The sequence below is a fragment of the Suricata suricatta genome, chromosome 1, assembly GCF_006229205.1.
Source record: "Suricata suricatta isolate VVHF042 chromosome 1, meerkat_22Aug2017_6uvM2_HiC, whole genome shotgun sequence".
Lineage (NCBI taxonomy): Eukaryota > Metazoa > Chordata > Mammalia > Carnivora > Herpestidae > Suricata > Suricata suricatta.
In genome coordinates this window covers 138,352,408-138,374,974 of record NC_043700.1, presented here as the reverse complement: position 1 = coordinate 138,374,974, position 22,567 = coordinate 138,352,408, and the positions used below count along the sequence as shown (strand labels likewise).

General features: G+C 36.5%; 1 long non-coding RNA gene across 3 annotated transcripts in view; it reads left to right on the top strand.

Moving 5' to 3' along the window:
* Positions 1 to 244: 244 nt before the first annotated feature.
* Positions 245 to 22,567, top strand: part of LOC115283592 — a 38,680-nt gene continuing 16,357 nt past the window's right edge. For 2 of the 3 annotated variants that reach the window (XR_003905031.1, XR_003905044.1), the window contains exons 1-4: positions 245 to 312; positions 2,703 to 2,760; positions 3,436 to 3,561; positions 5,281 to 5,452. This is a non-coding gene — a long non-coding RNA (uncharacterized LOC115283592). The remainder of the gene's footprint in view (positions 313 to 2,702; positions 2,761 to 3,435; positions 3,562 to 5,280; positions 5,453 to 22,567) is intronic. The other variant, XR_003905038.1, reaches the window with a different exon arrangement.

Here is a 22,567-nt window from a genome sequence, read left to right as displayed (position 1 = left end):
TTTCCCCTACTAAAATTACTTATTAATATGATACCATAATTGCATTTCTAAGAATCTATCTGTGGTAGCCAGTCTTAAAGATGGCCCCTAATAATTTTCATCTCCTAATGTTCATGTGCTCCAACACTTAATGGAGTAACCTGTGTAACCAATGGTATGTTGAAAAAATTAGGGAGTATGATGTCTGAGGTTACTTCATAAAAGACATTGTGGCCTCTGTCTTACCTTCTCTTAGGTCATTTGCCCTAAGCAAGAGCAAGACAGCTTCCATGTTGTGAGGACACTCAGGCAGCCCATAGAAAGGCACATAAGGTGAGGAACTAAGGCTTTCTATCAACAGCCAAGAGCAACTTGCCAACAATGAGAGTGAGCCATGCTGGAAGCAGCTCCTCCTAGCGCTGCTCAAGCTTTCATATGACTGCAGCTCTAGCTAACATCTTTCCTGCCATCTCATTACAATCCTTGACCTGGAACCATCCCTCAAAACTGCTCCCAAATTTCTGACCATAAAATCTGTGAGATAATAAATGTTTATAGTGTTTAATACACTAAATGCTGAGGTAATTTATTATGCAGCAAAATATAACTAATACACTCTACTAAATTAATAATCAGGTTTTCTAAGACCCATGTGCAAATATGTTCAACATACCTTAATTTATGATAGTAAACATGGGACAATTTAAGTGTCCAAATACAAAGGACTTTTTAATGAATTATTTTACAGCAATATCATAATTAAAGATAAATTTTACTGGATCTTTTCTCCTGGCAATGTGCTAGCAGGATACATTCCACAACCATTAAAATTAATATTTTTGAGGGATGCCTGGGTGGCTCAGTCAGCTGAGCATCTGGTCATGATCTCACGGTTCATGAGTTTAAGCCCTACGTTGCGCATCAAACGCAGCACAGAGCTGGCTCCAAATTCTTGGTCTCCCTCTTTCTCTGCTCCTCCCCTGCTCATACTCTCTCTCTCTCTCTCTCTCTCTCAAAAATAAACCATTAAATTTGTTTAAAAAATAGTATTTTTAAGAATATTTAACAACATATAATGTTGAGTGAAATAAATAGCATATGAAACTATGCATATGATATGATTCCATGTTTTGTAAATATAGATTTAATTTACCTATGAAATAGATTTATAATTAAACATGTTTTTTATAGATTTACAAACTGAAAGTCAAATACACACATGCATATGCAAAAGAAAAACACTAGCAACTAATACAACAAACATTAACAGTAGCTATCTCTCATTGGAGTAGGAGTGATTTTGGTATTAAAATTATCTTTTGTTTTTCTGTATTACACCCAAATTTTCACAAAATATATGTATTACTTTATTATCTCCTTTTAAAAATAGTAATACATAATTATCCACCAAAGCACAAAATGTGCAAACAAAGGGTGGTGTGAGATAATACCCACTCACAGAATTTGATTTCTGGAAAAGTCATCTCGTTCAACACCCTCATTTCACAGATGAAAGAAGTGAGACACAGGAGGGTTAGGTGATTCTTCTGAAGTTTACCTACTTGGTAATGGCAAAACCTGAAGGGAAACTCGTTTCCTAGTTTCTGATCCAATGTTCTCTTTACTACATTACTGCCAAGGAATCAAAGAAAAGGCACCACAAGATCTCAAAAAGGATGAAGACAAACTTGAGAAAAATGGCCAAAATAAAAATAATGGCAACCAACTCAGAGCAATCATCACTTGAAAAAGGAAAAGCATGTTCTATGCAATTAGTTACCAACATTCACTACTCAAACAAATCAATATTTAAGGACTTTTATAGCACCATCACAACAGGTAGCCTTAGACAAAGAGGGCAGGCTAGACCCAGCAAGACTTTGACCTGAACTGATCCATAACTAACCCCTTTATGGGCAAGTGAAAAGGTAAATGCTATTTCATTGCCTGATGAATGGGAATCTTAGTGGTGCTGCCTCAGCCACTCTTACCACATCAGAGCCATCTATATGTGCCTTCTCTCTGCCTCCTTACTCATGCGGCCACACGGAGCGTTGTAGCCAGCCACAGCACGGATATTTATAACCCCTTTGGAAGGATCTAAATGAAGAATGAAAGAGCCCCTCACATGAAAAAAAAAATTCAACAGCTGACTCTTTCCTTACAGAAGATGCCTAACTGGTTAGCAATTTGGACTTTATTTGTGTTTGGGAAAAATAGAGATTTTGGAAAAACTTCTGTAGAAACCATAAAAACTATTTCCAAACATTTAGAGGATTCTAAGTTTGTATGTACTCTGTCGCCTCTACCGTTAGTAAAATTATCAAGAAAAAAGCAAACAAACAAACAAAACCCAAATTTACGTCCATCTGTTAGTTGCCTCTTCCATGGTAAAATGTTTCATCATCAGAAATGACAGAACCTCTACCTGAAAACTTTTGAAACTCTGATATATAATCATGAATAATTAATGTTAAAGCTTTCATCTAGTTACAGAATTTCCAAGGACATTCTCCACTTTTGGACTATGATCAAGTGTGGGCTACATGGTGCTTTTAGGGAAATAGGAAGCAACATGAAATTACTTGAGAAACCTCAAAAGAATCTATCAGACCATCAGTAAGGAGGAACTACTATTTGGCTCTTTAATTCTAAACATCAAATAAGATCCAGCTTTTGCTTTGGTGTTGAACAAAAACCTAATGAATCTACTTCTCTTCTAGGAAAAGTATCTCTTCACCCAAGAGCCAACAAATAAGGAGGCTGTTGTTTCAAGGGATGGTAAGGACATTTCCAAATATTGTTGACTGAAGGACATGAGTGATCCAAAGGTGAAAGAGAAACTTGGTTGGCCTATCACTTGCTTGGTGACTTTCTGCCAGTTAGAAAAAGAGACTGGGAAATTCCCACACGATTAGGCAAGGATTTCATGGATGGCATAACTCCAGTGGATCCCATACTATCTGTCCCCCAAATCAATACAAAAAAGAAAGATGACTTCTTAGGTCATTGAGCACATGACCAATTAACAGACAGATGGGCCTTCTTTCCAATAAATCTGTGTATGTGCACACTTTGTATGTATAAGTAAGTATATTTAAGTTATTAAAACTCATTTTTAAAATTTTATATCTTGATATTTTTCTACATGTAAATATAAATATATATGTATTTAAATAAATAAAATACATACTTTCAAAATATATTTATACTGGCCAACATTCGCTGGTCAGTTGTGGAATTAAGTGACGGTACTTTTGCTTCAAAGGAATAAGCACTAGACTGGGGAAACAGAGGATCTCAGACATTGGAGAGTTACAGTACAAACACACAGAAAAGTCAGCTTTGCCTCCAGAAGTGAGGCCCAGCCTGCCACAGTGTGGAGCTCCCATCAGGGCCCTCTTGGTTAACAGGGGGCTATATCTAACATCAACCATACCTGTGCTGTTTTCTAAGATCCTACATGGCTGAAGCTCAGGCAGAACAGGCAAATACATGTTGGATCATCCTGACCCATCTTGGCCCAACACAGACTATTTGAAGTGTGTAAGTTTGAGAAATCTCCTCTTGATGTCTTCTTAGGTAAGATTTTTATCTGTATGAGATGGTTGAGGTTTGGTCTTCCCTTAAGATAGAAGAGAAATCTTCACAAATCATCATCATTGATGTTCAAAACATTGCCAAATCAATCCCCTCTTTGAATAGTTCTGCTTCTTCCATTCATACCTTCCAAACTGTGGATGATAAATTTACCACCCAGTTTTAGGATGCTGTAGGGGGATTTTTTTTTTCATTTATCACTACTCACAGTTCTGGATTCTGAACCTCAGCCTTAATATGTCGATATATTCACATAAACCTACATGGCCTCTCATCTGTCAATCACTTCCCTTGGACATGCCACTGAGTCTTCATCATTCTCAAATACTGAGTTTTAAGTTGTTTTCTGCTGGTTTCAGCATTGTCCACCAAATTGCCATGAGTTGCCTAACTGAATCTCTTGACCTGCTACTTATTTAGGAAAGAGTATTTTAAACTCCTGATCACTCAGGGTTTTTTGTTTGTAATTCAAAGATGGGATAGAGGATGATAGTAACAATTCTTCCAAACTCCAAAGATCTTCCTGAGGACCAAATAAGAAACTGTATAAGTAATTAGATTATAAAACCATACATCATAATAGAAAGCTTAGATAGTATATATTTTATATCATAATAAATATATAATTACGAGATCATTACTACGCTGAGATATTATATAGATACATATGTCTGTATGGGCTGGGAAAAGCCAGCTTCTTATGTGGTCTGAACACCATGCTTTTTCTTCACACCGCTCTTTCAAATTGTAATTTCCTCTCTTCCTAAATCTAATTATCTTCCAGTTAGCCAGATTCCACCAAACCTCACTTTTTCCAACATTAAATACCTCTGTGGCCTTGGACAAGTCAGTTGGACAAGAAATATTTTTATTGAGGGTCTTCAACGCTGGATATTAGATTTTAGAGTGAGAAGCTGATTTGCAAAAGGTAACAACTTAAACAGCAGACCAGAAGACAACTCACATCTTTTCTTAGAAACCGGCCACCATCCCCTGCCCTAATCCACTTCTCTAGTGTTATATCAAGGAATTCAAAGATTATTGTCAAACTCAACCTAGTCTTACATATGCTGTTAGTTTATTACTAACAATTATATTATATTATTATACTATTAATAATAATATTACTTTATTACTAACTAATAATAAGTAGAATTTTTGTGCAGATACCACAATTTTTTCCATTGGTGAAAAGCCACAGATATAAGCCTCTGTTAATAAGAAGTATTCTTTATATTTCAATAATCAGAATAAACATTAAAATATTATTTTAGTTCTATCTACATTTTTAACTTTTTTCTATTTCAAATATTTTTTCTAATTATAAAATTAATGTCTGCCTCCTTTAGATGATTTATTGTCTACTTTTTTATGATTAATATTTTTATATACTACTTGATACTTCCATAAATATGAATACCTGTGTCACCACATTCTTAGCAGCAGTAAATTCTATCCATTTTGTAAATGGTTTAACTATTTTATTTCCATATTCCCTACCATCACTTCTGCATAAAGAACCAATTCTTATTTGTTTCAAGCAATTGTCCAATTTTCTAACCAAATAAGATCTTCCTTTTGTATAATATTTTTCAATTAAAGAAAGTTTTATTCTAGTTTTTATTTTTGTACACATTTTGCTTTTTGTCCCCTTTAAATACTCATTGTCTCTGAATTGGTTCTTTCTTCCTTCTCCTTTAGATCTAAATATCTCATCCTTGTGTTTAGCAACGTGCCACAATTAGCAAACATGCATAGGAGTCTGACAGACTTGAGCTTGAATTCTGTTCCATCGTCTCCTGGCTATTTGCCTGGGCACATTAGATGACCTCACCAGGTCTCTACTTCTTCTTCTGTAACACGTTGGTGTCCAGTAAGTATTCATTCAACAAGAGCCATCACTGCTCTCTTTTCTCAGTATTTTTTGAGTACTTCGGTTTAATCCTCTACCTCATCGATTTGATTTTCTGCATGTGACTTTATTTCTTTATGTGCTCTTTTGGTATTTTAACTCTCAGATTCTTCAGTTGATTCCTTCACTCATCTCTTACCCTTCTCAACCTGCTTCCCAGCTTAATGGGTTTTGTTTGTTTGGGTTTTTTGTTTTTTTGTTTTTGTTTTGCTATCAAGAGATTACATTCTCTTGGTATTTTATTAGGCACAAAGCAGAAACTTCTATGGGTTTCTTCTCTTCCCTGTAGTAGATCTTTGCCAAAAGCATGCTTTACCTCAACTCTGTTAAGGCATTATAGGTTTTTTTATATGATGGAATATTTCCTTGTGTCCTCTGTTGCTTTGATCCAGTCCCTGGATGAAAACTTGGGTAGGTCTTATGACTTGTCTGATTGCTTTTTTGGTAATGGAAAGCACTACAGTCGCTTTAAATGAAAAACATAGTCTTCATTCAGAAATTAGAAGTGTTCTGCCAGGATATTAATCAGAATTGGGTTCCTAGTATGCTGCAGGCTGGAAACTTCCAGTAGAAATGGAGCTAAATGGGAATCAAGGAAGCAATCCCATTGCGGTTGCACCAAAAACAATCAGATACCTAGGAATGAACTTAACTAAAGACACAAAAGATCTGTACTCTGTATAGAACACTTATGAAAGAAATTTAAGACAACACAAGGAAGTGGAAAAACATTCCAGGTTCATGGACTAGAAGAATAAACTTTGTTAAAATGTCTATACTACCCAAAGCAATCTACACATTTAGTGCAATCGATGTCAAAATACCATTAGTATTTTTCACAGAGCTAATACAAACAATCCTAAAATTTGTATGGAATCACAAAAGATCCTGAATAGCCAAAGCAATTCTAAAAAAGAAAAACAGAACTGGAGGCATCACAATTTGGGATTTTAAGCTATATTACAAAGCTATAGTCATCAGGATAGTATGGTACTGGCACAAAAACAGACACATAGATCATGGAACAGAATAGAACAGCCAGAAATGGACTCACAACTATATGGTCAACTAATCTTCAACAAAGCAGGGAAGAATATCCAATGGAAAAAAGATAGTTTCTTCAACAAATGGTGCTGGGAAAACTAGGAAGAGACATGCAAAAGAATGAAACTGGAGCACTTTCTTACACTGTACACAAAAATAAATTGAAAACAGATGAAAAGACCTAAATGTGGGACAGGAAACCATCAAAATCCTAGAGGAGGAAACCAGCAGCAACTTCTTTGACCTCAGCCAAAGCAACTTCTTACTAGACACATCACTAAAGGCAAGGGAAACAAAAGCAAACATGAGCTATTAGGACTTCATCAAGATAAAAATCTTCTGCCCAGTGAAAGAAACAATCAACAAAGCTAAAGGGCAGCCCATGGAATGAGAGAAAATATTTGCAACAACTCTAATATAAAAAAAGGTTGGTATCCAAAATCTATAAAGAACTTATCAAACTCAAAACCAAAAAACAAATACAATTAAGAAATGGGCAGAACACATGAATAGACATTTTTCCGGAGAAGACATCCAGATGGCTAACAGACACATAAAAAGATGCTCAACATCACTCATCATCAGGGAAATACAAATCAAAATGACAATGAGATACCACCTCACATCTGTCATAATGACTAAAATTAAACATAAGAGCAACAGGTACTGCTGAGGATGTGGAGAAAGGGGAACGGTCTTGCACTATTGGTGGGAATGCAAACGGTGCAGCCACTCTGAAGAATAATATGGTGGTTCCTCAAAAAACTAAAAATAGAAATGCTCTACAATCCAGAGATTGCACTATTACATATTTGCCCAAAGAATACAAAAACACAGATTCAAAGGGGTACATGCATGACAGTGTTCATAGCAGCATTATCAACAATAGCCAGACTATGGAGAGAGCCCAAATGCCCATTAAATGATGAATGCATAAAGAAGATGTGGTATACATACATACATACATACATCATACATACAGTAGAAGGTTACTCAGCCATCAAAAACAATGAAAAAAATGCCATTTGCAATGACATAGATGGAGCTAGAATGTATTATGCTAAGTGAAATATGTCAGAGAAAGGCAAATATCATATGATTTTACTCATATGTGTAATATAAAAAACAAAACAGTTGAACATACAGAAAGGGGAGGACAAAGAAAGGGAAGAGAGGGAAACAAACCACAAGAGATTTTTAATAATAGAAAACAAACTGAGAGTTGATGGAGGGAGGTGGGTAGGAAATGGGCTAGATGGTGATGGGTAATAAGGAGGACACTTGTTGTGGTGAGCACTGGGTGTTGTATGTAAGTGATGAAACACTGAATTCTACTCCTGAAACCAATATTGCACTGTATGGTAATTACTAAAACTTAAATTAAAAAAAAAAAAGGAAAAAATGGGGTGTAATAAATGGCCTCCTCCCTACTTCTCTGTGGTCAATATCCACCCTGCCTGGTTTACTAACTACTTCTGGACACTTTCAGGTGAAATACAAAAAGAATGAAGCATTAATGGAGAAAGGTCTTATTTAAAGGTACTCTCATAAGCTGCCTTCAGGCTCCTTGGGTTTGACATGTATTCGAAGCTCTTCTTTCAGTGGGTGTATTTGAGGGTTCTTTGGTGATCTCCAGCACTCAAATCGCTGTTCTGCAATTCTCTTGACCTAGGCAGATCTGTCTGTTTGGGGTGGTCCTTTGCAACTCATTTTGCAGCCCTTAGGAATTCAGGGCTCACCTGGAACTTCTTGCTACCAGAGTCTCCCTTTCTTCCAGATAGCCCCATGGGACAGGACCTAAGAAGATACCACCATGGCTCTCTCCTGTCTGCCCACATCTGCCCCAGAGCAAAGGCTACATGCTTCTTTGAACTAAAATAAACTGGCCACGAATGCTTTGGTCTTCTCAGTCATAGGTCAGGCACCCATCTTCTGTGAACACCCACCACAAGCCCTCAGAAGGATCTTGTAGCAGCTCCCTGCACTGTGCTTGAGGAGAGGAAAGCAGTACCCCTTAATCCTTCCACTTCTTGAGTGCGCATGTGGGCTGGGCCAAGAGAACTATCACTTTATAGTAACAGTTTCCTCTCCAAACAAATACCTTCAAAGGTCACTTCCTGATTTCTTCTATTATCTCTGATTTGGCTGAGTGGTCGAAAGGCCATAGTACAGGTGAGGAACCATTTCCATTGTATTAATCATGGAGTTTTTGGGTTTTTGTTTGTTGTTTGCTATGGTGTGATGGTTTGGCTTTCTGGGGAGACTTCAGGACAGGGAAAAAAACTGCCCCTTCCAGGCTAGCCAATTCCTAAAACTGGTAAACAACTTACTTGAAAGAACATCTTTTACATGCAAACTAACATCCTGAGCCTACACCCTCAATTGTCTCTTTATCAAACTCACACATCCGTCCATTATTTCCCCTGTGCTAAATAACCCGGGGCCAGGTATCAGAGAACCAGAGACCACCTCTACAGCCAAGAGCCCGCTAACATTGTACAAAATAGCCAGTTCTGAGCTGTTAACCCAGCCCCACTTGGCTCTTTTCACAGAAATGCTAGTAAAGGTTCTGGCCTAGGCTTTCTACTTGTTCCTGCTTTTGCCTCCTGACAAAGACCTGATGCTTCTCCTGTGGCCCTTTGTGGCATGATGTGCTGCCTTCTCTTGGGAAACATAAATAATTAATTGTCTTTCAATGGCATTGGCCATTCCTTTTCATCCTTCAGTATTGCCTCTATAAATTAAATCCCAGGTATAATTTTAATAAAATTGTAATGCTGCATATGGAGATCTGCTTCATAGTCACTTTGATGTCTGATGAACATCAATGTCATCTGAGTTGAAGCTTCAATTTTTATTATCTTTTTATAAATTCATAATTAAATGTTTTGATAGAATACAGAGCTCAGTCTAAAGTTCTACATATGCCCTCAAACTGTCCCTGGGTTATGTTTGTTCATTCAAAAGCTGTTCAGTTGACATTATGTCTGCCAGAAAGTACACTTGGTAACAAGCATATGAAAACCTCTGCCACACATAAGTTTAATTTCTGCTCACAGTAGATGCACCCTATCGCATAGAATCAGTGCCCTGGAATAGACTCTCATTTAGATCTAGAGGCAGACACTGCCATATGACTTCCAGCACTATATCTTTTTAGTTAACCAGTAAAGGAACACAGTCTTCAATCAGTGTCTAAAGTCACAAGTAAGCCAAAGACATAGTTATAGTGTCGGGGATCTAAAGCTTTTTGTTAGAAGCATTGACCAAAACATCACCTCAAAGGGATATTAGATGAGAGCCAGCATAACAATCTTAAATCCAGTTACTATTTCAAAGGGGAACTAGGAAAAGAGGGGGAGCCTAATGACATCTGAAGAACATGGAGGCTGGTGATGGCTAATAAGAGAAAGGTTGGAGAAGATGATGAGGAATGGAGCCAGGAGACAGTTCTGAGTCAAAAAGCAGGTGGACACAGAGCTTTTTATCTGGCTCTTGGGAGGCTGGGCATGTTAAAGAGGGCATCTGGTGGAATAAACATTAGCCCAAGAGATCTGGCATCCACAAAAGCAAGTAGCAGTTCCAGATGCTAAAACTGTCATTGTTCTAATAGTCTTTATAGAATTAAGGGCACTGTTTTCTTCCTTTTGTAGAGTCTAAACATATTAACCTGAAATCCTAAAATTGGGTCTGATGGTGAGAAAATATTTCTAATGTCAAATTATGATCTAAAGAAGAAAAGGCAGGTCAAAAAGACCAGAAGGGGACAGGAGTGAATTGGACTCTAGTCCTTAGTAGGGTACTGCCATATAACTGTAAGGGGTTAGAGTCAAATATTTCTCCCAAAAATTGATGTTCCAGGTTTATTTACTTGTTTCCAAAAACCAGCTGAGGTTTCTGAGACCATCATCATCTTGTTTTAAAGCCAGCTACCCTTACTTCTAAATAATGGAATATGATACCTCCTTTGTTACAGAGGAAGACGTAAGGCTTCTTACCTTCCATTGGTAGGTTGAGCAGCTACAGAAATTGATACACTGTTCTTAAAAACCAGGAACTCTGTCTCTGTTGACAATTGAAGAGTTAGTGAGTGTTGTCTAATCTCCTTCTTCATATCAATGATGCCTAAGGGTTAATATCAGTCCAGACAGAAAGCTTCCTGAGTGTTTGCTGAAGATTGAAGGAACAGAGCCCCTTACCAGTAGTAGAAGTATGTAAAGATAGGGAAGGATTATTTGAAGTACAATTTAAGGGGAAGTCAGGTCAAGGCACCTGGGTGGCTTAGTTGGTTGAGTGTCTGACTCTTGGTTTTGGCTCAGGTCCTGATCTCATGGTTTGTAAGACTGAGCCCTGCACCCTGCACCATGCTGATAGTGCAGAGCCTCTCTCTCTCTCTCTCTCTCTCTCTCTCTCTCTCTCTCTCTCTCTCTCTCTCTCTCTCTCTCTCTCTCTCTCTCTCTCTCTCTCTCTCTCTCTCTCTCTCTCTCTCTTTCTCTCTCTCTCTCTCTCTCTCTGTCTCAAAATAAATCAACTTAAAAAAAATAAAGTGAAGCCAGGTCAAAACGAAGGTTTAAAATCTGATTATGTGATCAAATAAGTCTATATGAGAGGAGGCACAAGAAAAGTTTCACTGTTTCAAAAAAGAACATGAGGAGGCTGGAGCTGACCTAAATGAATTCCATATCCAAGACTTAATATAGCCAACGTAGTTCATTAGGTAAAATTCAAAGCCAGGAATATAGGTGATGAAGGGGCCAAAGGGAAATAGATCCTTCCCTTCCATGACTACGGCAAAGAGATGAAACTACCTCTCTCCTCTTCCAACAGTAACCCTATAGGCTGACTTTTCTCAGTTTTAACTGTTTAAGATTGAGTTCTCCTTTTGTTTTTAAACCTGATTTTACCTATTTGAAAGTAATTCATGAAAATTGTGCACACACAGTCTACATAAGCCTAGAGGTCCTCTCAGATCCCGTAATCCACTGAAGACAGTTTGCAGACAATCCCTTGATGCAAAGAAAGTGAGCCAAGAAATATTTTGGGACTGACTTTCACTGTTTATAATATTCCAATTCTCATACCATTAAAATTGGAGAAATATTGTTGTACTCCTACACTACAGTATAAAAGTTAACACCTCTTGGGTTAGGAGATGACTATGTAGTACTCACATTCAGAACAAATTTTGTATCCTAGACACAGAGCTGGAGTGGTTTCTAATTTAAAATTAGATGTTCAAGAAAATAAATCTGGATACTATAAAAAAATTATACCTGTATCAGGCTAAAAAGGATTTTTTAAACAATTGTCAGGCCAACACATCATATTGCCAAACCCATAAACCGCTTCAAGAAACAGATGGAATTTATATCACAGACTCTCAAACCTCATGGGAGGGATCTTTGAATCCAATTAACCCTTTGGCAACAGTGTTTAATCTGGAGGGATATGCTCAAAGCATCCAAAAATATTTTGTCTAGACTTACCCACTGCAAAATTTTCTATGGTACATTCTCTGGATAGGGGAGCATGGATCTCAGGCAGTGGGCAAGCACTGATGAAAGCATCCCAGAATGTAGTTCTCTTTACACATATTCTCAAGCATATCTCTGTAAAAAGTTTAGAAGACAGGTATTCCATACCAGTTGGATCTGCCATTCAGCCTTGCTAGGATTGCTATGGCAAGTGCCAAGACCCAAATTAAAAGAAACTACAAAAACATGCTCCCATGTGCTGAACTACTACCGACAATATTCAAAACTGGCAAAAGCTGGAGAATTAGAATAGAATGTTTCATATAAAATGGCCTTAGTGTAATTTTTGTAGATATTTTCAACCAGTTTTAGAAAGAACTTGGAATTTAAAACAGTTGGTCCTCTTTAACATTTTATTGACCTTTTGAATATTATCTCTTTCTTCAGTGGGTAAGCTGGGTTAATTATGAAATAGTTCATTTAATTGGTTCTTGTGGTTATAGGTTGCTTACTACTGCAGCACTGTGGGAACAGAGTCAGGCCTCCTTTCCTGGAGGCCTCAATAACAAGTGTTCAGCCATTGTGTCTGCAACCACTTGGGTGTGGTTTTCTGCAAATGCAGAGGAGGAATGGACAAGCACTTTTCAAAGGTTGATGGCAAAACTCCAGGTTCTAACCTGGTTTGCCCACAAACAGAAGCATACATCATATAGTGATGACCCTGGGAAGGAAAGGGAAGAAGAGGAAAAGGAAAAAGTAGGTAAGCAAGGAAAAAATTTAAACAGGAGAAATGAAAAGGTTAGTAGCAAATCAAAAAAGGAGGAAAATGAAAGCAGTTGATTCACTAATTTATTGACCATATTGTTGAGAGGAGCTAAATAACAAGTTTAAGAAATGTTAATGGAATATCAGGATGTCCACTCTTACCACTTTTATTCAACATAGTATTGGAAGTTCTAGCCACAGCAATCAGACAAGAAAAATATAAATGGATAATAAAGAAGTAAAACTTCTACTATTTGCTGATGACATGATACTCTCGAGACAACCCTGAAGACTGCACCACAAATCTACTAGAACTGATGAATGAATTCAGTAAGGTCACAGGACACAAAATCAATATACAGAAATTACTGCATTTCTATAAACTAGTAATGTAGTAGAAGAAAGAGAAAATAAGAAAACAATCCCTTTTTTGTACCAAAAAGAATAAAATAACTAGGAATAAATTTAACCAAGGAGGTGAAAGACCTATGCTTTGAAAAGTACAAAACACTGATGAAAAAAGTTGAAGACAACACAGATAGAAAGATATTCCATGCTCATGGATTGGGAGAACCGATATTGTTAAGATGTCCATAGTACCCAAAGCAACCTATGAACTTAATGCGATCCTTATCAAAATATCAACAGCATTTTTCACAGAACTATAACAAATAATCCAAAAATTTGTATGAAACTACAAAAGACCCCAAATAGTCAAAGCAGTCTTGAATAAGAACAAAGTTGGAGGTGTCATAATCCCAGATTTCAAAATATAGTAGCTGTAGTAATCTAGGCTGTAGTAATCAAAAGAGTATAGTATTGGCATAAAAATAAACATGTAGATCAATGGAACAAAACAGAGTCCAGAAATCAACCCACGCTTACATGGTCAATTAATTTATGACAAAGGAGACAAGCATATACAATGGGGAAAAGATAGTCTCTTTCATAAATGGTGCTGGGAAAGCTGAAAATTAACATGTAAAAGAATGAAACTGAAATGCTTTCCTACACCATAAGCAAAAATAAACTCAAAATGTATTAAAGACCTAAATGTGAGACCTGAAACCATAAAATTCCTAGATGAAAACATACGCAGTAATTTCTTTGACATCAGTCGCAGCAACATTTTTTTTAGATATGCCTCCTCTAGCAAGGGAAACAAAAGCAAAATTAAACTACTGGGGCTATACCAAAATAAAAAGCTTTTGCATGGCAAAAGAAACCATCAACAAAGCAAAAGCAACCTACTGAATGGGAAAAGATATTTGCAAATAATCTATCCAATAAGGGGTTACTATCTGAAATATATAATTTGTACAACTCAACACCCCAAAAAACAAATAATCCAATTAAAAATGGGCAGAGTACCTAAACAGACATTTTCTGAAGAAGACATACAGATGGCCAACAGATACATGAAAAGATGCTCAACATCACTCATTATAAGGGAAATGCAAATCAAAACCACAATGAGGTATACTTTACACCTGTCAGAATGACTTAAATCAAAAACACAAAAAAAGTGTTGGCAAGGATGTGGAGAAAGGGAACTCTTATGCACTTTTGGTGGGAATTGCAAATTGGTGCCGCCACTGTGGAAAACAGTATGGAGCTTCCTTAAAAATTAAAAATAGGGGCGCCAGGGTGACTCAGTCAGTTAAGCTCTGAGTCTTGATTTCAGCTCATGCGCTGATTTCATGGTTTGTGAGATCAAGCCTGCATCAAGCTCTGCGCTGACAGCAGAGAGCCTTCTTGGGATTCTTTCTCTCCCTCTATCCCTGTCCATCCTCATTTGGTCATGCACTATTTGTCTCTCTCAAAAACTATATTAAAAAATTAAAAATAGGATTACTATATGATCCAGTAATTCTACTACTGGGCATTTACCCAAAGAAAACAAAAACACTAATTCAAAGAGCTATATGCAACCCTATGTTTATTGTAGCTTTTCAATAGCCAGGATATGGAAACAATCCAAGTGTCCATCAATAGGTGAATGGATAAAGAAGATATGGCGTATTTACACAATAGGATAGTAATCAGCCATAAAAAATAATGAGATCTTGCCATTTGCAACAACATGAATGGATCCAGAGGATATAATAAGTCAGAGAAAGACAAATCCCATATTATTTAAGAAGTAAAACAAATGAACAAGCAAGGAAGAAAAAAGACAAACAAACAAACAAAAACCAGACTCAAATACAGAGACAAACTGATGGTTGCCACAGAGGAGGTGGTTAAGGGATGAGTAAGAAAAGGATTAAGTGTACTCACTTGTCCTGATAAGCCCTGAGAAATGTATAGAACTGTTGAATCATGACATTGTACACCTCAAACTAACATAACACTCTATGTTAATTTTACTTGAATAAAAAAATTTTTTTAATTAGAAAAGTTTATAAGTTGATAGAAAAAAGAATGGAGAGAAATACATTAAAATCTTATTTATGCTGGTGAATTTTTCTTTTCAGTGCTTCTGTCACCATTACTGAATTATTCTTCAGTAGTTTCTCAATGTTTTATGTTCATTTCTTTAACAAACCTCTCTTATCTCCTCCTCTGTATCAGATAGAATCTCCTCTAGAAATTGCCAGCCATGGTTGAACATGTTCATCATTATTAAAAGTAATCACCAACATTTGTAAATAGCTATACACTTTCCTAAAAACACTTCTCAGGTGTATCTCTCAGTTACCACAACTTTGTGTTCCAGGTTGACCAGTATCATTGCCCCATTTTACAGGTGAGAAAACTGAGACTTAATGAGGCCAAAGGATTGACCAAAGATCATTCACCCTGACCACCCTGCAGTGACTAGGCATTCTGCACTTTTTGTCTGTGCTGTTACTGCTCAGTAGGCAAAGCAAACTTTTGTAAATGGGTGATGCATGAAGAAGGGGGTCTCAGCACCTTTACTGAATGAAAATATCTTTCTTACAAAGATGCTTACCAAATGTTTGTAGATAGTTCAGGGAAAAACTTGTTAAATAAACAAAATTAAGGCAAATAAACATGGTCTCTGATTTCAACCTTGTTTTAAAAACTTGATTGAAAGCAGTATGGAAGGAATTTCATGTAAGTGTGCATAGTGATAAACAAGGGTTAATGGCACAGCGTAGCAGTTAAGGTTTAGACCTTGGAATTAGTCTGCCTGTATCTGAATCCTGGCCATGCTGTTGATTAGCAAAATGGGTATGAGCACGTAACTTAACCTATGCTTCAGTATCCTCATCTCTATAATGTGGATAATGATAGTATGTATCTCATTAAAATCAACATGAGAGTCAAAAGAATTAATGTAAGTAAAGCATTTAGCACACTGTTTGTCATACGGTAGTGCAATATAAGTGCTAGCTATCATCATATTGTGATAATTATTTTCAGGCATTACATATTATTTTAATTTTCATCTTTATATATTTTGAAATTCCCAAATTTTTAACGTGTATATGTTAATTTAATGATTTTTTAAAGTTTATTTATCTTGAGAAAGAGAGATAGAAAGAACACGAGCAGGTGAGGGGCAGAATGAAAGAGATTGAGAATCCTGAGCAGGCTCTGCACCATCAGCACAGAGGTTGACATGGGACTCGACCTACATACAACCTGTGAGATTGACACCAGGGCTGAAATCAAGAATTGGTTGCTCAACCAACTGAGTCAACTTAATGATTTAATACAAAAAGACTATGAAAATAATAAAAAAGTAACCAGCAATAGACAACCTTCCACACCTACTGTAACTGAAAGTTTTGCTCCTACTAAGATTCAGAGCTCCTTTATAACACTCTCCGCTTTTTAGCTCCTTGGAAAATTTCTCTTACTGACAGGTAGGTGCCTTGTTTGCTGAAGGAAAGCTATGTGAATTATAGCTATCCCAAAGTCTCCCTGATGAAACCAGAGCAGATGTTTGAGAAAGTATTCAAGGTATCCAGGATTCCTTAAAGGGACAAGGTCCATCTTGAAATCATCAAGCAAAAGAAACAAACACCGATTTCCAGGTAACCTTGTGCAAATTAGATGGCAGGTAAATTAATCAAGTTTTCCTGACACTGAGTCTTTCAGTTATACACCCCTTAGCAACTTGCTTTGGGCTATTAGTCTCACCGTAAATATGTGCTGAAGCAGATGCAAAAGCATTTACCCCAAAAGTTAACAAAACTAGATTCACGAGAAACATGGCACACGCCAGACAGCTGGGAACAAATACAGAAAGCAGGACGTCTTCCAACCAGATGCTTCTCAAAATATGTGGCAAGTGTTTTAAAGAGTCCTGTAAGAATTTCAAGAACCATTCTTCTAGATGAAGAAAAGCACAGAAGGAATACAGACAAAGAGCAGATGGTATGCACAAGCTGTCTAAGATTGTGAAGGAGAGATATTACAATTTGATAAAGTAGTGGCAGTTTATGTATGTTTTAGGCAGCACCCAGCACATGTATTGTATTTCCGTAGACTGCCCTCTAGCCCTTAGAGGTTCTGTCACTCAAACAGCATCTGTGGTGAGCTAGAAACACTGAATATAACCTGTCTGTATTCAAATTGTAATTTAAGCTTCCCAAACAGCAATAACTAGGGAACTGGAAAATGATTCTATGATAATTAGCAATATATACTGAACTCTTAAATTTGGTCCATTTGGTTTCTTTATGGGATTTTTAAACTATTTTTATTACAGTTGAAAATGTGACAGTGTTCCTTGTGAGAATATATTGAACTATGCTTTATGACTATTTACTACTCAAAAGTCCTATTCTGGGGATACACGGAAGTTGGTACTAACCTTGAAGTGACGAAACGACTAAAGCCAAATACCTCCATGTTCTAGAACCACTTACCTCTACCACCATCTTAGTAATTAAAGAGAGGAGAAGTGCTGGCATACAAGGCATAGCTTTTGTGCATCTAACAGTAAACAAATATTTCCTAAAAGACCTTCTAATGAGACAAGGATTAGAGAGCAGAATCAGAATAAATGTGCTAATAATTTAAAGTTTCCGTTGGAAGAGCACTAAAAGATTTGAGAAAAAAATCAGTGCTTGTGCGTTGCTTTGAATTTTCTCCATCAATTCCTTTTTGCTTCTTTTAAAAATATAACAGATATAGGGGTGCCTGGGTGGCTCAGTCGGTTAACTGTCTGACTTGGACTCAGGTCATGATCTTACAGTTTGTGAGTTTGAGCCCCATATCCAGCTCTGTGCTGACAGCTTAGAGTTTGGAGCCTGCTTTGGATTATGTGTCTCCCCCTCTCTCTACCCTATCCCCTAACCCTGCTCATGCTCCGTCTCTCTCTCAAAAATAAACATTATATGTATATAATATTTACATATATATACCACATGTTTATATATATAATATTTATACAAATATGATATATATATATCACAAATACAGTTAAGGGTGAAAGAGGAAAAAGAGAGAAAAATTATTCTGATCATTTCTCTACTTTACTAGCCATTAAGAACCTTAGGGATTGATCAAAGGAATGTTAATATATTATACATAGGCTATGCTCTAAATGAGCATTTTCTACTTGTTCTACTGCATTGCTGAAAGTGGGAACAGGCTAATACCAAACAAATCTAATTATACAAATTCCCCAGACTTATCATGATTTCCACCCATTAGATTCTTGCACATAGCCGAAGTCTCTTTTCACTCCCAAAACAGTTACAGAGCTGTGGCCAATCTGACTATCCAAGAGATATATTAAAGTCTTTGCCATTTGATTAGGACTTTCCATTCCTGAGATTAATCTGCTTGACAAATTACACTGTCTCTCCTGCCAAAATGATATTTTCCTAATACAAATGCAACCTTGTGACAGAGTATGTTTCATTTTCTCCCTTATTTCAAATCCTGCTACCTACCAGAAAACAATTTTCCCTTCTGACTGACAGCAAAAATAAATCACTATGTGAAAGGAGATGGGAAAATAAAGCTTTCACATTGGAGGGCATAGATTTTTAATTCATACTCAAAAACTCTTACCTAGGTCTTTTCTGGGGCTTTGGGTGTATTCAGAAAGCTAACTACTATAGAGGAAAATATGGACTTTTCAATATTTCATAAGGAATTGTGTTCACTGAGCTGATACTAATTTCTGTCTCAATACTCTTAGGTCATCAGAGACTAGATGTGAACAGAGCAGCGTCATGTTGTTCTAGAAATGGGTCCTACGCTCCTTTCTAGCTATATTATCCTACCTCTGCTTCCCCGTACTGGCTGCCTCCATTTCCTGCCTGCGCACCCTCTTCCAAGCTTTGCATTTGGTTTCTGCATTCCTATCCTTCCACTCAACATAAGGTGCTCTTTTGATATTACCAGCAGCCATTTTCTTGCCAAAAAATAATTATGTTCCCCTGTCTTCTCTATTCTTGAGTTCCCTGCTACACTGAGATCTCTCTTGATCTCTTCTTCTTTCTCTAACTGCTCTGATTCTCTCTCCTTAGATCATTCCCACCCCTCAACGCTGCCCTTTCCTGATTCTCAAGGATCTGTCCTTCCCCCTCCATACTTTTCTCTCACACTCTGTCAGTCAGTGAGTTATAACACCATTGCTTCACCTATCTCCTAAAAAGGTAATCTCCAAGTCTTTATGTCTATTTATTTTCCCACCCGCCCCTCCTTACAAATAGTCACACAGCAATTCCATTTGGATGGACTTCTATAATCTCAAATTCAACCTGTTAGAAACTGACTTCATCTTTTCTCCAGATTAGCTCTCTTTTCCCAGCACTCCACCTCTCTCCTTGATTTCACCATTAGTTTAGCTTGCCAACTCACAAAACATATCTTTTTAAACCATTTTATGGGACCTGTAAAAAGTTGTACTTATTTAATATAATAATTCAATGAGTTTAAAGATAAGGGTTTACCCATGAAACCATAATCATCATCAAGGCTGCAGACATACCCATTACCTCCCAAAGTTTCCTCCTGCCCCTTTTATTATCTTCGCGTGTGTGATAAGAACACTTATTATAAGATCTTTTATTTTTTAAAAAAGTTTTCTAGTATTTATTTAGTCCCAGAATACAAACTTCAACAGAGCCCAGACTTTATTTTGTTCACTGATGAAGGTTGATCCTGTAAGAGTGCCTGGCACAACGTAAGCTCTCAACACTTACTAAATGATTGAATTGTAAGTATTCAAAGATATACTATATATAAAATGCTTAACAGTAGATTGCAGAAGTCCTCAATAAGTGTTACCTGTTATATATTATTATTATTACTATTATTACTATTTCCAAATAGTTGCAGCATTAAAAAGATGACTACCTGCATTTTTGTAACTATTGTCTTACATTTAGAAAAATTTTTTTCATGCTTATTTTTCCCCATTTTAGGAGAACAGGAACCTGGTTTATTTTTGTCCTTTTTATCACTGGATCCCCAACAACTGGAACAATACAAAAGAAAATGTCTAGTGAATCATCTTTCCTGGTTTTGCAGAGTGGCAGGCAAAAACAGAAAGGAAGGCAGAAATCTGGAATAAAAGAATCATTTTTCTTATTCACATAATTGGTTTTTGTAGGCACTATATTTGGATAAATTTTGATGGTCTTTTGAACGCTCAACAAGTAACAATTAGTCTAAAGAGAACATTAAAGCACTTCCAATTCTAATTTTCACAAACGTAGATGGAAGTTATTTTCATTAAACTTGAACTGTTATAAAAACTTATCTGATACAAGAATTGAATTATTTTGTGTCTCTGTAAGATTATTACAGCTTGACAAGAATTCTTACTCAATATCATCAGAAAACCAAAACGTAATAGCAAAAGAGGATATTTACCTAAAGAATACAAAAGCACAAATTCAAAAAGAGATATGTGTCCCTATGTTTATTACAAAATTATTTATAATGAGCTTTATTACAGAAGCAACCAAGTATCCATTGATAGATCAATGGATAAAGAAGAATGGATAAAGAAGATATATATGTATATTATATATAATGGAATATTGGCCACAAAAAAAAGAATAAGATCTTGCCACTTGCAAGGTGGATAGATTTATACTATACAATGCTAAGTGAAATAAGTCAGAGAAAGACATATACCATATGATTTCATTCATATATGGAATATAAGAAACTAATCAAATGAAGAAAAAAAGGGACAAACCAAAAAAATCAACTCTTAACTGTAGAGAACAACCTGGTTGGCAGTTTCCAGAGGGGAGGTGGGTGGGAGCATGGGTAAAATGGGTAAAGGGGATTAAGAGTACACTTACCATGATGAGCCCTGAGCAATGTATAGAATTGTTGAATTGTCACTATATTGTGCACCTGAAACTAATATAACACTGTATGTTAACTACACTGGAATTAAAATTTTTTTAAAAAGCAAACAAGCATAATTCATTTATTTTACTCCTGGTTTGGTTTATCATGTTAAAATGAGCTTTTAGGGTTTAGTTTTGGGAATCTGTCTGTTTAGGTTCCTTTGATACATTTTGTTAGTTTATGTTGTTTCATTAATATAACTTATCTTCTTGCTTGTTTTGAGTATTTTATTTGCTTTTTTTCCTATGTATTTAACTTCTCTTTTCCACAATCTGATTTGGGCATGCTAGACAGTATCATTTGTTGGAATGCAATGTAAGTATATTTCTGATTGTTAGAGAGAATCTTGCTTTTAATCCTTCAACTCTCACTGGTCTCCAAATTATAGCAAAAACTGCAGTCTAGTCTCCCACTGGGAAAACATTCGTCCAGTTCCAGTTGTGGCCCCTTCTAGCTGTCTGAGGTTTGAATGACTGCTTATAGCATGCGTGAGCCTTAGGACGGCAGTTAAGAAAACTGACTCCAGGGGAGCCTTGGTGGCTCAGTTGGTTAAGCCTCCAACTCTTGATTTTGGTTCAGGTCATGATCCCATGATTTGTAAGATCAAGAATCAAATACCACATGGGGCTCTATGCTGACAGCATGAAGCCTGCTTGGGATTCTCTGTCTGTCTGTCTGTCTGTCTGTCTCTCTCTCTCTCCTGTCTCTCTCTCAAAATTAATAAATAAATATTAAGAAAAGAAAGAAAGAGAGAGAGAAAGAAAGAAAGCCAACTCCATAGCCAACATCTTGAAGTACTGCCCCAGTATTCTTACTTATAAAATGGACATGATAACAATGCCCACCATGTAGGTCATAGGCATGAACGGAGTTAATACATATGAAGCACTTAGAACACTGCCTGTCATGTAGTAGTAAGTAATGTGAGAATTACAAGGAATTATGTGAGATGATGGTGAGGCTCACAATGATGGTAGCTAACATTTGAGAACTTGCTATGCATCAGACTATATATGAATTCATTCAATCATCACAACTCATGAAGTATGTGTAGTTACTATCCTTATTTTACAAATAAGAAAAATAAAATCCAGAGAAATGAACTAAATTGAACAAGGTCACGCAACTAGTAAGTGATAGTTCATTTTCAAAACCATGAAATGTAATACAGAAGAGCCTGGGATATGAGTAGGTCCATAATGCTGTATATGGTATCTTGCTAAGCTCTACCATATCTATGGAAACTGTTTTATCTTGCAGTCATGTTTGACATTGTCATGCAAAGTTCTATGCTGAGGGCATTTTCTCCTTGGGTCTGCTCAGTTCCTTAGAAATGTATCAATGTCTCAATAATCCCTTTCAAATGTTAGTCTATACATGACTAACAGATTTAAGAGTAAGATAACTTTCTACTTCCATTTTTGCACGTATATCATGAATGAAATATAGCACAATGGTAAACAACCTGAGTGGTATCTGTGTTTGAACTTAG